Raw genomic sequence first — 17,714 nt, 5'->3', positions numbered from 1 at the left:
GAGTTAACACCTTACCTGCTTTTTATTAACACAACACTGTTATCAATCTTGACGTGATAACGAAAAGTAACTATTACAAACGAAAAGAGAAGAATTACAAGAAGCCGATAGAGAGAGAGAGAGAGAGAGAGAGAGAGAGAGAGAGAGAGAGAACAAACGGTGACGACGAAGACTCCATTTTAAGCCCGTCCCCGTGTCTTACAGGTCGAAAGGAATTAAGCTTAAGACCTTTAACAGCCGTCTTAAGGGGCACTTACGGCGGAAAGGTGCTGTTCTAAGGTAAGAGCAGAAAGGGACCACTCCGCGCATTTCCTGGACACAAGAACTCCCCCAAAAGTATGACGGAAAGTTATGTCGTTACCGGAGAATGGGGAAGGCCATACCGAACGCCTTTAAAGTTTAAAAGACGTCAAATTATCGTGACCCATGGCACTCCGCCATGTTTGTTTAGGATGCGTCAGTCACCTACTACCCTAGTAGACATCCCTTCCCTGTTACATTAGCTCAAAGGTCATGCTTTCCTCTCTCTGTCTCTCTCTCTCTCTGCTAGCTCCGTCTGGGCACACCTGTCACGCCCAAGAACACCAGCAATATTAAATGGTACTTCCGTTTACTTTATTCTAAAACAAAGTCTCTTGAATGTAGACAGTAATTGGTAAACACATTTACCAGCAGTATTCGGGGAATTTTGGTCCCGTAGAGACATTCCTTTGAGTGTTCGATACGTTTTTGCAAATACCACGAAAGAAAACACCACAAATGCCAATGATACTCTTGACATGAATTTTTATTTTCAAACTCGTTAAAATATTACGTTAAATCTGACCTGAGCGAGGGGTGGGTATTTCCGTCAACAACCCCCTCAGTCACTCATACTTGTCAAAACACGAGACATCTGTCGACATCTGGACTCGAGCATATCATGCCAGAGGTGACGCTCTCCAAGTTACGCATTCCTCACTCATAATCTGCTAAGGAAATGTCGTGCTCCATATTTCAAATTAAGATATTAGTTCATCTATCAGAGAGTCGCTTATATCCCGAACATTTAACCACAACTTTTCACCTCCCGAGAACTTTTTGGGCAGTGAGATAAGGGCTAACCAGTTTGCCAAATAAAAGGGAAATTTTGAGAAAGGTACGTAAACATATTAATTTATATGGATTAAATTCATAATAAATTTTACGAATTGAAATGAATGAGATTATCTCTCTTGTCATCACTACTGCTATTGAATCAGATTTAAATGAAAATTTAAACGTATACATTGTGTCAAATTCCAAGTTATTAGAAGCTATTTGGCAACTAAGATACCAGCCAACAACTACTTTCATTACCAATAATTACTTTCATAACTAATGTTCCTATAACGAAGCATTAACCCTATAACACTTACGTGGTTACATTTCAAATAATCATGAAATAAACTCTTGAAAAGGTGAAGATATTTTTCAGTGGTTCGGGCATTCAAAAGGCGTCCCCATCCAAAAGAGGAAAAACAAAAGTACACGAATACGAGCACAATGTTACCTTAAGTTATGGCTAGAATTGATCGCCATTCTACAAACAAAAAGAGACTATCAACTTTATTAGTTTTTAGGTTCATATTTATAACTACCCGAATGTAATTTGTTGAATCGACTCTTTAAAAACTCGGAGTATAGTACGAGACTGAGGAGCTAATTTATTGGAATAGCCTTTTCATCCCACAAAAGGTGCAGTATGAATAAAACCACCATGGTAGCCTACATAATGGTGCGTCCACAACGAATAATGTCCGGCAGACAAACATTGTTACCAATTAACCATGTCTGCCGGTCTTTGCCTTGTGAGCAGAGTAAAAACAGTGATAACCTCATCTGGTACCACTGTTTGTTGCCATATCTACTTCCATCGTTTTAACGTTTATGACGTCATCTTGCTTCGCCTATGATATGGTAATAATGTTTGCCCGTCGGACATTGTTCGACCGTGTGGACGCACCTTTATTGGCACAAGGGTCCGATCACATACCGGGACAGCCATCATGTTATTGGCTACGAATAGCAACTGAAATATAAAATTTAGGCCAAAGGACAAGCGCTAGGACCCATGAGGTCATTCAGGGCTGATAAAATGTTGAGGCTACTTTAAGAGAAGGTGAGAACGCGAGATGGAAGAGAATATGAAAGGGGTTGCGACTAGTGGCCGAAGGGAAGCTGCAAAGAACCTAAGTAGGTCTACGCGTGAAATGAAGGCCTTGGTGAAATACACTGACGCCACTAACACAGACCCCCTATCCCACCCCCATCCAACCTACGGTAGTTTTTGGTTATGGTTCTATAGCAACTTTTCAGTTCCAATCTCTACTACAATTACTTGCCTATGGGCAACAGACAATACATCCACAGGTTATATACTCATTCTCATTTAAGCCAAATCTAAATGCGCATATGAGAGTTACAGATAATGCAAAATATGCATATAAGCAACAGCTATTGCTGCAGCAAATGTTCAGCCTTATCTCTTTATCTCTTGCCCTTCTGAAGCGCCTCAGCGGCGTGGTTGGTGTGGTATTAGCGTCCCACCTCGGTGGTAGCTGGTTCGATTCACGGCCATTCCATTGAGGAGTGAGAGATGTGTATTTCTGGTGATAGAAGTTCACTCTCGACGTGGTCCGGAAGTCACGTAAAGCAGTTGTTCCCGTTGCTGAATAACCACTGGTTCCATGGAACGTGAAAACACCATACAAACAAACAAAACAAACAAATCTTGCCTTTCTGGTCAAGATGTATCCAGTTATGATCTTCTTTAGCAAAACATGACAAGAGAATTGTAATTTGATATTTCAAAACACAAAAGATCACTGTAGCGCGGTCATTATGTCGTCTTAGTAAAAAGAAAGTTTACTGACATTGAGAGACTTAACAGTATGAAGTCGTTACATTTAAAGAGTTCTTAAGAATAAACGTTCTATTACCACCATAATTTAATATTTTTTTTTATATATATACTTAAGTTCCTCCTCCTATGTCTGGGCTTCGTATGAGTCATCTGCAACCACGCGTGAGAATTGAAATACTACTCGCAGTGAAATGTATATCTTCAGGAAGTGCTTCTTATTTACCGCTCTAATTGTCCTTGTTGAAGACAATATAGCCAGAGAGAGAGAGAGAGAGAGAGAGAGAGAGAGAGAGAGAGAGAGAGAGAGACTGGGCCAAGACCTTGGTCTAGGCTGCAGAGTTATAACACAAAGTTAAATTCTCTACTTTCGCTGCAAAAATGCGTGCATACCCTATTTACTGACGCTCTCTAAGAAATACTTACGTTTAGTTAATCGGCAATAAAAAAAAGTATTTATCTGAAATTGCAGGATAGCACAATATCTCACATTTGAGCGTTTGCTGTAACGTCGCTTTGTCCTTAGAAACTGCGGTGGATAACAGAATCTAGACTTTAATTAAATGTCCATATAAAATATTCAATGGTTGCCTGCCTCGATATCCTACTACTGATCAACTGTAATTATTCGCTACTGTTCTGACTTGATCATCTTTAAACGGTAAGTCCTAACAGTATATCATGTCAAAAATTCGTTGAGAATTTATTACATACGTAAAAAGAACATCGTAGTTATAAGACTAAAAACTAAACATGTTTTACGTCATAAAACGGTCAAGTACTGAAGTATATATATTCAAAGAATTCCTCTGAAATATTTTACACACACAAAACATCGCATTTATACATGTTTAACTTCGAAATTATAATTGTGTGATACGGCAACTTGAATGGTGGTAATGGAATAACCCTTATAAACAAGGAGCATGCCTGGTATCTTACCCCACCGACTCTGTGTGTGTGTGTGTGTGTGTGTGTTTCCTTATCCTATCTATATCACAAAAAATAACTTCGCTTCTCTCTCCGTAGCTTACTCACCCACGTGCGGATGAGAGTCATACTTTAGCTGCCACTCTTCATAACCCGCGAAGGGTCTGCGCTTATAATTAAGCCTAAGCTGCCCATCCGATATTAATTATTGCGACAGGTGACGGCTCGCTGGTGACGTATACGAGAGAGAGAGAGAGAGAGAGAGAGAGAGAGAGACTTTGGTTTATTATTTCAGTATCTTTCCCTTCACTTATGCAACTAGTTTTGAATTCTTTAGACTCAAGTGATTATGCTCTGTAGATTGACAGCGGAACGTAGTACTAACTACAAAAACTCGCACGAGAGGTATGAGGTGCACTATAGAATACTTTGTTAGGTCAGAACAGAAGGAGGAATACATTAACAAACATATGAATAGAGGAGCAATTGAGATGCAGGAGGAATACGGACCCCACCCTCAAAAAAATGGAATACCACCAACTGGGGAACGAGAAAACACGGAAGTGGAGGGGCGGGGTAGATAAAATGGGAGATTAAAAGATGCTGGGAACTTCGCTTTGCTGCTTGGATAAACATAACGTATGACATCAGAGATTCTTACTATTTGACTGGTTAGAACGGGTTATGAATTTGGGGCAATTCATCAACAAGTAATTACGTTATTTAAAAAACCCAAAGTCAAGTTGTTTGAAAATTACAGTAGACGTAAACATTAGACCTAAAAATAAGTTTAGCAGACGTAAACATTAGACCTAAAATTTTTTTTAGCCTAAAGTCAATATCGTTGTTGTAATATATTTAAAACTAGGGCTTATAAATGTGAAAAAAGCTAGAAAGCGCATACTGGTATGAATTTTAATGTGTAATTACCCTTTATTCGAGGTGGAAAAAGCAAATAAATATATCTTGGCGACCGCTAGACTTATAACTAGGCACTGGGCAGAAGTGTGTCCCTACGGCCCTACCAATATTAAAGGAAGGAACGTGACACTTTTATTGCGTCCTCGGGATTAAGATTCTCCGGAACAAGCGGGTAGTAAGAGTTACTGAGAGAGAGAGAGAGAGAGAGAGAGAGAGAGAGAGAGAGAGAGAGAGAGAGAGAGAGAGTTACTAGGATTAGGATGTCTCAGAGACTTACTATAATAGATTCACATCAACCATGCATTTGATGTCTAGGCCAGTTTCTAACGACGCTCCTGATAAGCCAATCACAGGGCTGGGAAACTCTCTCTCGAGAGATCACATGGTTAGGATCTATGTTCCACCTTTCCTGAGGAATACTTCTTTCAGGAGAGGTGGATCATACATCCTGCCTATGTGAACTCTCTCGTAACGGACTGGCCTAGACATCAAATGTACGGTTGATGTGAATCTACTATAGTCCATCCGAGGAGACACCTTGCACTCATTTACTTCTTGGAGCAGGTTTTACTTTTCATTGTGTCCTGATGATTTTGTCTAGAGTCTTTTAAACTCTAGCACACTGTTAGAAAGAGATGGTATTTACGTTGCATGGAACCAGTGGTTATTCAGCAACGGGACCAACGGCTTTACGTGACTTCCGAACCACGTCGAGAGTGAACTTCTTTCACCAGAAGGGAGAGAGAGAGGAGAGGAAGAGGGAGAAATTTGGGGAAACGGGAGGAAGAGAAGAGGAAACTGATAACATTTAAGTACAAAATCTTTCTATAAATATTTTGACCAAAGTAAGAAAAAATTACATTACGGGAAGTAGAGACCGATAACAGAAATCGAGAATAGTTTATATTCTCGAATAACGAAAACAATATGTTGCTATCTTGAATCTAAATAATTTTGATCGGATTTAAAAGTCACACATTTTAAACATCATAAATAACGAACCAAAACCATGACACCTTACTTCGTACACAGACCTCCATACTTCTTTTCTCTCGAGGTACCCTGAGGTAAAGGCAATTCTTCTTGTCAGAGAAGAGGCAGAAGTATAGGTTAGACTGTTGTAAACAGGTGAAATCATTTGTAAATATCCCCAGAAAGTCAGCGTCAACATTGGTAGCTTTCGGCTACGATGCCGAAACTTATGTGGAACATCTTCGTCAACTAAATATGTCAGCAGGATCATTATGGTAGTGGTCTGGGTTTACCTGGGTGTCAGTCACGTGGTTCGTAATTGACATCTGAAAAACGTGTTTATTCTGCCACTAAACGAGTAGACCAAGTGAATCTCGTACACCTCTCGTACAATTTAACGTCTGCGATCTTTCCATATCTGCATTGCGAGGAATGCAGAAAAAAAAAAAACAAAAAAAAAAAACTATTTTACCTGTGACTAATTCAGGGATAGGCAAATCGTTAAAATAGCTTCTTCAGTAAACGAGATATGAAAAAATAAAGCAAGAGTTACTTACACGCAAAATCTATACAACCGAGCACTTCTAATTCAATAGCCTACTACAGAACACTAAAAATATTAAGATTTTGCCGATTGGCGACATTATCTCATTTATGAAGCAGGAAAGCCGTGTCATAGCAACCACCTCACGCTTCCCGTACGTAATCAAATATTCTTTCATTTCTAGTCCTCAAGTTCAATATCTTTCTCAGATAAAGAGACAGTGCTTGTTTTTACACTAACTTTTACTTGGGGAAGGTGGCCAAAATGGCCAAAATGAAATACATTTTCAAGTTTCGTCGATGTACATAATGAGAATGCAACTGCTCTGCAAGATATTTTCATGATAAATTGAATTGGCAATCCAAACCATACTATTTCACTTCTTGCTCTATAATACATGAAAGCACTTTACTGCACTTTTTGTACTTTTTGTTAACCAACCAAATCTAGCCTAACATATGTCCGTTTTCTAAGCTTTAGAAGCTTGAATTTCAAGTAAATGACCCCTGAAGGCTTGTTCCTATGTTTTGTCTCTATGGTGTTTATACGTTGCATGGAACCAGTGGTTATTCAGCAACGGGACCAACGGCTTTACGTGACTTCCGAACCACGTCGAGAGTGAACTTCTATCACCAGAAATACACATCTCTCACTCCTCAATGGAATGCCCGAGAATCGAACTCGCGGCCAACGAGGTGGCACACCAACACCATACCGACCACGCCACTGAGGCTTTTTCCTTACGAGTAGGATTCATTGTCTGAATAATAATAATGATTTTACATAGAATTAAAATGTTCAAGCTAGTCTAATAAAAATTGCAACAAGCGTAATGAAAACTTTTAGACCCATGGATAATATTGCAACTTTCTAGAACCTTTATAAATGGAAAAAATTCCGATTACATTGTTCTGCGATATGTTTTAAGTAGTGTAAAGTACAGACAAACAACACCAGACTGATTGAATGTTTATTTCTTTGAAGATAGATTCTTGAATCTAGACTTTTGTCATACGAAACGTCAAGGGCACCAAAAATAGCTAATAAATGAAAAACCATCTGATGTGTTGCATCCCAACTTCTATAGACAAAGTTTCAATGGATATGCGGAAATGTTAAAACTAAATTTACTGTGTTTAAGCAAATACGCGTGTCCTAGACTATTTCAAGGTTAACTTGTCAAATCTTAAATTAAAAGAGTATACCGTCCTGTTATCAAATCAGCTGCTAACCACCGCCTAACCACGTAACTGGTTTGGTTGTCTGCGTCGGCGAGTTAGTCTATGCAAATCCCACAGTTCAAAGAGGTTGAAGAAACTCGCCGGTTACTGTTAGTAAATATATTTTTATGATGTTCAAGAAAAATGGCAGTTTACTTGCACTATTATCGTTACTAATCTGAACGCTCACAACGTTACTTAATGTCTCATTAGTAGATAGACATGCTGGTAAGCGGTGTGCAAGGAAACTTATACGTGAATACTTTGCGTTATATGCGAATACAATATCAAGAACATGTCTAGCCAAGTAGGTTTGTTTGCTTGTTTGTTTTTATGGTGTTTTTACGTTGCATGGAACCAGTGGTTATTCAGCAACGGTACCAACGGCTGTACGGGACTTCCGAACCACGTCAAGAGTGAACTTCTATCACCAGAAATACACATCTCTCACCCCTCAATGGAATGCCCGACAATCGAACTCGCGGTCTAGCAAAGTAGGACCACAATATTTCAACAGATAAAAGTTCTTTGGCTTCTCTTATGCTGAATATAGACTCCGTAGGGGGTTAGTGCAGTCAGTGCACCTCATGCAGTGACAGTAGGCATTACTTAAGGTTCTATGCAGCGTGCCTTCGGCCCTTGTCTGCAACAACTTTCGTTGCCTTTACTTTACTTCAGTTCATATTCTCTTTCTTCATCTTACTTTCCACCCTCTCTTAATATACCGATACATATCAACTGCGAAGTTTTCCTCCTGTTACACCTTTCAAATCATTCACTGTCAATTTCCATTTCAGCGCCGAATGACCTCACGGGTCCCAGTGCTTGGCCTTATGCCTAAATTCTATATTCCGTCACATCAAGGCGGTGGAGAAATTGCAGTTTCACCGTATTAAGAATTTTAGAGGGTAAGCACCCTGTACAACAACTCTCCCCACTAAATAATAACCCCTTTTAGTACTATCATTCTATTACAATGAATGTGCTAAACGTAAATCAATGTTCCTTAATAGTAGGTTCCTTACTTCTGTATGTAAACACTACTAAGAATATATATCCTTTGACACATTATCCCTGAATCTGTTATTACCTAGTTTCCACACACATCGCTTTTCTGACACTAGCATATCCTAAGAGGGGTCTCAATTTCTGCATAGAATTACAAGAGAACGTCTCCAATCTTTTTTCCCACGCTTCCATCCAACTAGATATTTGAATAAGACCAACCTATTTGAAACCAAAATAGTAAAGAACAAAGTGAATGTTCATACTATAATCCTTTACCTTTTAGTGAATTGACAATATAACTGGCTACTTAAATCTGTAAGATTTAAGGCATACAAAATCATTTTTACCAGTTGGTTTCCATAACGTTCCAAGTTTATTCTTCTTCAAATAAAACATTGGCTATACATGACTGCACCACTACCATGATTTCAATTTTCCAGCACAGACTTTCAGATTGACATCCTGTCTTGTGTAAGCTTGCATACGAAGTAATAGTCTGCTGACTTTATTTTTTTTAACGCGTACATGAACTGTGCTGTTTCAACAATTTCTCTAGGAATTAAAGTTATGGAATTTACTCCTTGAAATGTGGCCACACCAGTAAAAACTTGGCACTCAAAACCAAGGTATAAAAACCTCTGTTAAGAAAAAATAAATGGCATTAACCATTAAAGATACTATTTTCATATGTTTCTTCAACGACAATCAGGCAATGTTTAGAACGTAGGAAAGGCACTCCTAACTACACTCTCCACAAATCCGACATTTAAAATCAAGCATACAAGCCAACTTTGTTTATGATTATAACAGTGTTCTGCAGCAAATCCTCCAATAAATGTGGAACGTTTAGGCTTTTAATGAGAGTCAAGTCAGAAAACTAGCAGGCCACGCACAACACGACGGCAAATCTAAAAATGAAAACTAACACTCGCAACTCACAAGAGACCTAACGACATTCTAAAACAAGGGAAAATCAAACTGATGTCACTCAGCCTATTTTGGAATTACCTGGAACATTAGTCATACAACTTGGCTCGATACATTAAAATAATACTTAAGATGGTTTTTATAACAAAACTTATGGTCTGCTTGCAGTAAAACCCAGTTAGTTTTAATGCAAAGACATTTTAATACAAACATTCAATGGAACGGGTTACTCTTCAATCATAACGGGGTAATCAAATACGCGGAAGTATTTTTGGGGGGACACCGGAACATTTATAATTATTCTATGACTGAATTCGAATGGAATAAATATACCAACTGTATGGAACTGTAAACTAGACCATCGAAGCCAATTTAACAAGCAAGATCAACCGCGCATGTCTCATCGTATCCAGTAGTTTTCATTAAAGACATAGTATTTACGCATTCTAACATTACTTTATATAAAGTATTTAGACAGGTGAATATTCAGCACGCCTTGGCAAAGTTCACCCAGCCGAAAGTTTTTTTTTTTTTTTTTTTTTTTTTTTTTTTTTCTTTTATGTGACCTATAGTACTACCTATCTCCAACAGATGTCAACGGTGCAGATGTTAGTGCTCATTGTATTCCAGTTCCAATCACAGTTACGAAAACTTCAGCCTCTAATTTCATTGCCAAAACCTGTTTTTTTTAACCTGGAATAAATATTGGCTACGGTGCATGCAAACCAATCCAGTCTGAACAAAATCTAATTTGTTAACACGATTTTTGGTAAATGACTGCGCAATTTATTTTAATATTTTATAAATACGGCATATTAATTAAGACAAATACATATGGCATCGACTTATTTTTTGCCTTACAACACTTAAGTGGTATCTATATATCCTTTACAATTATACAACATATTCGTTAAATTTGTAATAGTTTGGCATATTCGTTTTCTATGACAGCTCTTAAGTTTTCTATGCTAAGGATAACCTAAATTTGAACGGTGACTCATTTAAAGGTTTTACCATTTTTTAACGGTAACTAACTTAACCAAGGTTTTACCATTGTTACAAAACCAATAAGACCAATTATTATTTCACCAGTGCCATTAGATACTGAAATGGTTAGATGTGTAATTATCTTACCTTTATTACCAAATTTTCATGTATTACTTCATGGAGTCAAGGTGTCCGCTACTTGTCCAGAATAATGTGTCCAGATTCAAGGTCCGTGGACATCGCGTTCATACGGAACATATTGAAGAACCCAAGGTATCTAGAGCTATCAACAAACATTCCGTCGTTGCAAGTATTTACAGATGCGACGAGAAATAGAACATCATAGATCGGTAAATTGGTTTCACATCTGAACAACAATTACTTACACATTTACGACAACAGACATTTTTTCAAGATTGCTTATATACTTCCACAAGTGATGGATAACCGAGATTCTATGACTCATACAGCTGAAGCTCTTGACAAACTACACTGGTGACTGTTTCTGCCAACTGATCATTCACTACTACTCGTTTCTGGAGTCTTTGGATTCTGATTTTCTGACAACTACTGGTAGCGGACTGGCTTTACTCTAGGCCCCGCATTTCCTCTAACGATCTCAAAATTCACCAATATCCCCAGGTTATTTTGACAGTCAAAATATTCAGATTTAAATAAGTCCAAATTACTTTCTTTGAATTAGGTCAACGTTTAAAAAAAATGCAAATGTTAAGTGCTAGACGGTATGGGAATTAACGAATTACTGGGATGACATTATAGTTAGCAATCAGTGTTACATTTCTTGTTTATGGAAGCATGAATATGACCTACTGCATTGCAAATGGAAGTGGTTTAAGGTGCTCATCAAAGATTAATGTTAAGTCTATCTGTAAATAATCCCTTTATATAAAACTTATTTCCCATACAGATCATCATAAACCAACCCCCCTCCATGGTAAATTAACGGTTTGTCAAGGTTAAAGAAACTTTTAATAAAGAAATTACAATTAGAACAATTACTTACCGCCTGCAAAGTAATTATTATTGCACGTTGCATTATAAAAATCATTGAGAACTTCAATGATGGCTAAATAGCCGTTAAAATGAATTTTCAGCGAAGGTTTGTATCTATTGACATTTTTCAAATTTAGCGAAGATGTCATTGCCTGCTGTTAATCGTTATTTGTAAACTTATGAGTAACAAAACCCACCCACTGTACAAAAACTGGACCTTTTCTTCTATAAATGTCATTGCATAGATATTTACAAGATGAAATACTTAAAAATGTTATTTTTGTTATATTAAGAAAAATTGGGTATGCGGTTTATGCCCTTCTACCCGATTAGATGTTATTCAGAGAACTGACTTTGGTTAACAGAATTTTACTTATAATGTTGAAAGTTTGCACTGAAAGTTAAAGAATATTTCTAAAGTTTTATTGATTGATTCATTTACTATGTTAACAATCAGCATATTACTTTGCTAGTTATACACTCTGACTTATCAATAAAACAATTATTTATTACTTTGCAAGTACAGTTCAATGACAAGGATAATCACAGAAAATATGGACTCGGGGAGAACCCCCCGAGCAACCTCCCCTCGGTACGGGCCTGTAGTTCTCTGGTGTCACGTCTAAAGGTTGTCAACAGTAGTGTTAAAGATGAGTAATTAGACCAATAAGTTAAAAACCACAGAAAAGGAATAAAACAAGGTAATTAGAACTTTCTGAAGTCAGCTTCTGAAGTGAATATAAAAAATGAAATTGCGCCATACATGTCCAAGAATCCTGTCAAGATGTAGCTATACTTACACTCGTTGCCCCAAGCTCAGTGGTATCTACTTCTAAGATCCTCATGTGTTTGTTTGATGAACTCTGCTCGATGTGACGTCAGAAGCGGAGAAACAGCGGATAAAGATGACTTTTCCCGATTCTGATGTCACATCGAGCGAAGTTCGTCGGGCAAAGGTCGACTGTGTGCACGGGGCTTTATTGTCAAGGAGACCAAAGAACGTACACAAAATACCTGGTGATCACAGCCATCAAGTTTTTTTAGTTGGATTTTTATGCTATATATATGTAGGCGGTATGGTGCTATCTCCCATTGTCTGGATATATTTCCAAGCTTCCAAATTAAGACAATACTTAGTATATCAGAAAAAAGTGAGAGATCATAAGACCCAAACAGCCTCTAAGGTTCTTATTTGTAGGAAATTCTCCTTACAAGTAGTAACTTCTTTTGTTAGTCTGCCTCTTTATTAAGTAAGTACGCGCACATCACTGGAACACAGCAATTGTGTGTTCTCTTGCTTTCAGTTATATGAAACCATTGGAAAATCTTTTAAAATCTTATTTTGCAAGCTTAAAAACAAAGTGTCACAAAATACCTATCGAGTTACAGAAAATAACGAAATTATCTTCTTCAATAGATGTTAAACACCATTCAACTACTATCATGAAAAATTTTAAGTTGCATGGAGTGAACCTCTACAATAAAATTCACATCTAAGTACTCCAAGGCAATTTCAGCACTGGACTTGGAGCAAACGGCACAAATTGCTCTTAAAACACTGAGGGATTAGCAAGAATATATCCTTTAACGGCTGTTTGGCCCTAAATCCATAACGTTTGTGTTAGTCTGGATGTCCTTCATATCTGGAATTCTTCTCATTATACCACTTGCAAAAGATCTTGGTCCTATATACCAGTGTTTAATGAACTGGCAATGAAGATCCAGAGGAAGTCCTCTAGTATCCATCACGTGACTGGACACCTGCAATTACCTAAAGGCCCTTTAGCTAGACTTAATACATACATACATACATATATACTTATCACACACACACCCATAATATATATATATTTATATATATATATATATATATATATAGTATATATATATATATATAGTATATATTATATATATATATATATATATATATATATATATATATATATATATATATATATATATATATATATGAGTCATATCACATTACCGTGATTCATATACATACATCGAGCTACAAATGTCCTTTAATATCTAATTCGCTCTACCTCGGAATTATTATATTTTCATATATATTTAACCGAAGGGGAATTTTTAGGCGATAAGAGAATTGTCGGCTCACGGGCACCATTTGAAACCATACAAATCCAGGACGACAGTGATGCTTTTACCTACCCCACCACCGCAAGAGGCTATAAGTTTATGCTGTCTCTCACCTTCAAATACCTTTCGCACTCAGGTATTCGTTGATTTGGAGACAGCATCAACCCACCTCGACCTCGGTAGTGTTGTAGTGCTTTTGACATGACCGTGATTCATATAATGGCTACGTGCTGTCAAAAGCACTACAACGCTACCGAGGTTGAGGTGGGTTGATGCTGTCTCCAAATCAACGAATACCTGAGCACGAAAGGTATTTGAGGGAGAGATACGGCACAAACTTATAGCCTCTTGTGGTGGTGGGGTAGGTAAAAGCTTCACTGTCGTCCTGGATTTGTATGGTTTCAAGGGTTCGCGCCCGGGAGCATATTCCCGAAATGCACTGAGCTTCGGCCAGACGCCTCCCTTACAGCCACTATGGGGTAAGACTCAGATATCTTGCTCTCCTAGCAGACGATGCATTTCGCTCCGCCATACTGCCCACTTCGTTCTCTTCCGTCATTAGCTTATTTTGTTATGTTTTTATTATTTTTATGTTGTGTAAACATGAAATTGTGATATATCCAAATTTCGACGATAGCAATATGCATAATTTGCTATATAAATCAATATTATTCATAAATTTATTGTAATATGCTGCTAGCCAAAGTTCTTTAGCGAAAGTGTTTACGATGTGAACGGATGCTATGACAATTACACGAATTTATACACATTTCATCGTAATTGAAGCTCAAAATGTGACAGTTAATGGTGTTTCCAGATATCATATATATATTCACTTGATTAATATGAGTCAAATGACTTCGTTTCCTACGTGTGGCCTAACTTCTATTTTTCTTTTACTATATAGTACGAGAAGGAATTTGGGAATTTGTAAATAATTTTTGTTTTTCAATAGAGTAAACATCACAAATATTGAATTTACTAATGGCAAAAATACTTTATATTGTTTTGTTTTTATCAGTCAGGTGACTTTACCCTTTTGATTTTTCTCTTTAACTCTTGGTCTAACCTTAGAAATTTTGTTTTTCTTTTATTTTATGAGAAAATTCAGTCAAAGAAGGGGGACAAATTGACCTACATATATCCTTACAAAAGAAAGAGGAAGAGATGGTACCAACCAATTTGGCACCTAATAGTTTTGATAAAAAGAATCGGGGGAAAAAGTGATTGACACTGGGTTAGGCAAATTAAAAAAAGGTAGTTTTCACAGTGGATGAAGAAATGATGAAAATACCAACTCTGGAGTATGCAGCAAATTTCATGTTGGCACAACATAATAAAGATAGTAAATAGTAGTTAAAACCAGCGAATGTCTGGGAGAAGAATGAACGGCATAGCGAGTGAGTAGTGCGTAAAGGCAACGGATGGCAGCATGTGTCTAACATAAATAAAAATAATAAAAACAAAATAAGCTAATGACTGGGAGAAGAATGAAATGCAAAATGCGTCGTCCGTCGTCTGCAAGGAAAGTGAGATGTCTCCGCCCACAGAAGTTAGGCTTAGGCCACAAGTCAGTTGACGAATGTAAACAAAACTTCGGGTTTAGGAAACGAAGCTCCTTCCTATCAAGTAAATATAATATCTGGAAACGCCATAACTGTCACATTTTGAGCTTTTGTAATTGGATAAGCGATTTTCGAACACCTAGAAATACCACGAAGCATTGTGAATAACATAAATTACAACGAACAAAATTAACTGCTATTTTTAACGAGGCATAAAATGGTTAACAATAAAACATAATATTTTCTTTGATTCGTTTTTATGGATTTTCAAAGAAAGCAAATATTTTTATTTTATGGTAAACTATAGTATAGAGGTATTTTGTATCACAAAATAAAACCAAACTCAATTATAAATTCAGAAACTTGAAAGGCACCACACTTTATGGTCCTAGAAACGTGAGAGGAGTGGATTTCAATTGTTTTCCCAGTATATTTTCATAATTGACTTTGGAACGATTATGGATTACAAACATTGAAACAATATTATAAAACAATGTCACATATGTAAATACTACATATTAGCAGTGGCGTACGTCAGCAGGCACTGTGGAACTGCAGCACCCCCTATAGATTTCATAATATAATATATGCACAAAATTATGAATAAATATACATGAATGTGAGAAATTAGGTATGATTATCAATAATTCTTTATAAATGATTACCATTTTCTTGTTTTTGTAAAGAAAATAATTAATTGAAACAATATGAGGAACTGCTGGTGCTCACCTATTTTGCTAGTAGGGTGATAATGTAGCCAGATCGCACGTAAGGGTGATGGGACTGGGAGCACTGGCCTCTCGAGCAGTGTTAGCCTAGCTGTTGGAGGGCGAAGGTGTTATTTGAAATTCGTCAACAGCCTAATCAATATGTAATGTTAGTAATAGTGATCAAATCAGTGACGATACTAATGATATGTAAAATAATGCAGAATAATAAACTCAGTGGTGAGTTGCAATAAATGGGAAAAATTTATAACGCACAATAATGTCAATGATACTCAAATTCAAAATAACTTTCGGCAGCGATTCTGCTGCCTTCCTCAGAGAGAGAGAGAGAGAGAGAGTTAGTATGTGTGTACATGCGTCGTGTCCTTAGGTGGGTGTTTCTTTAGTCCTCTTGTTTTATATAGGCCTATGTTATTTTATTTTACTGTCATACTCAGTTTTGTACTATCTTAATGTTTCTGAGTTCGAGTTTTTATTCTTTTTAATGGTTTAATGATTTTTATTTTGCTACGTTTAGTTTACATAAAATTAATATTTTTATGTAACCTCATATTAGCAATTTTCCGTCAGTCCGTCCGTCAGTCTCTCCGCTGCCGAAAGTTACTGCTTTGAATTTTAGCATTTTAATACTTTTTCAGTTTTGTTTACAGTTTCAAATTTGAATAGAGTAATCATCCATTAGTAATCAGTCATAGTCCAAGAAAAACAGAACTTGAAGAAATTAAGTTTTCGGCATTGTTTATAGTGCCATATATGTGTGTACTATATAATGTGTGTGTTTTAATATCAAGGAATTGAACAAGATTATGTAACAGCACCCCTATGAATGATAGCCAGGAGCCGCCAACGCATATTAGGTCCGAATCGGCCAATCAGATGAAGGTAAGCCTGTTCCCGTTATGGGGGCAACAGGCTGATTCGGACCTTTATCCAGGCTTATTCGGACCTTTATCCAGGCTTATTCGGACCTTTATCCAGGCTTATTCGGACCTTTATCCAGGCTTATTCGGACCTTTATCCAGGCTTATTCGGACCTTTATCCAGGCTTATTCAGACCTTTATCCAGGCTTATTCGGACCTTTATCCAGGCTTATTCGGACCTTTATCCAGGCTGATTCAAACCTTTATCCAGGCTTATTCAGACCTTTATCCAGCTCATTCGGACCTTTATCCAGGCTTATTCGGACCTTTATCCAGGCTCATTCAAACCTTTATCCAGGCTTATTCGGACCTTTATCCAGGCTTATTCGGACCTTTATCCAGGCTTATTCGGACCTTTATCCAGGCTCATTCGGACCTTTATCCAGGCTCATTCGGTCCTTTATCCAGGCTTATTCGGACCTTTATCCAGGCTCATTCGGACCTTTATCCAGGCTGATTCGGACCTTTATCCAGTCTTATTCGGACCTTTATCCAGGCTTATTCGGACCTTTATCCAGGCTTATTCAGACCTTTATCCAGGCTTATTCGGACCTTTATCCAGGCTTATTCAGACCTTTATCCAGGCTTATTCGGACCTTTATCCAGGCTTATTCAGACCTTTATCCAGGCTTATTGGACCTTTATCCAGGACTCATTCGGACCTTTATCCAGGCTTATTCAGACCTTTATCCAGGCTCATTCGGACCTTTATCCAGGCTTATTCGGACCTTTATCCAGGCTTATTCGGACCTTTATCCAGGCTTATTCAGACCTTTATCCAGGCTTATTCAGACCTTTATCCAGGCTTATTCAGACCTTTATCCAGGCTCATTCAGACCTTTATCCAGGCTTATTCGGACCTTTATCCAGGCTTATTCGGACCTTTATCCAGGCTTATTCGGACCTTTATCCAGGCTTATTCAGACCTTTATCCAGGCTTATTCGGACCTTTATCCAGGCTTATTCGGACCTTTATCCAGGCTTATTTGGACCTTT

The 17,714-nt window shown here is 37.5% G+C and overlaps 1 protein-coding gene across 2 annotated transcripts in view; it reads right to left on the bottom strand.

Annotated features, from left to right (window-relative positions):
- The window catches only part of LOC135222672 (transient receptor potential channel pyrexia-like), a 100,127-nt gene extending 84,228 nt beyond the window's left edge, over window positions 1–15,899 (bottom strand). The window contains exon 1 of one of the 2 annotated variants that reach the window (XM_064260826.1): window positions 15,799–15,899. The gene's annotated coding sequence lies outside the window, so the exon portion shown is untranslated. The remainder of the gene's footprint in view (window positions 1–15,798) is intronic. The other variant, XM_064260830.1, reaches the window with a different exon arrangement.
- Between the last annotated feature and the right edge of the window lie 1,815 nt (window positions 15,900–17,714).

The sequence above is a fragment of the Macrobrachium nipponense genome, chromosome 8, assembly GCF_015104395.2.
Source record: "Macrobrachium nipponense isolate FS-2020 chromosome 8, ASM1510439v2, whole genome shotgun sequence".
NCBI classification, from domain to species: Eukaryota; Metazoa; Arthropoda; class Malacostraca; order Decapoda; family Palaemonidae; genus Macrobrachium; species Macrobrachium nipponense.
Note: the sequence above shows the minus strand (reverse complement) of the source record. Positions and strands in the feature narration are given on the sequence as shown.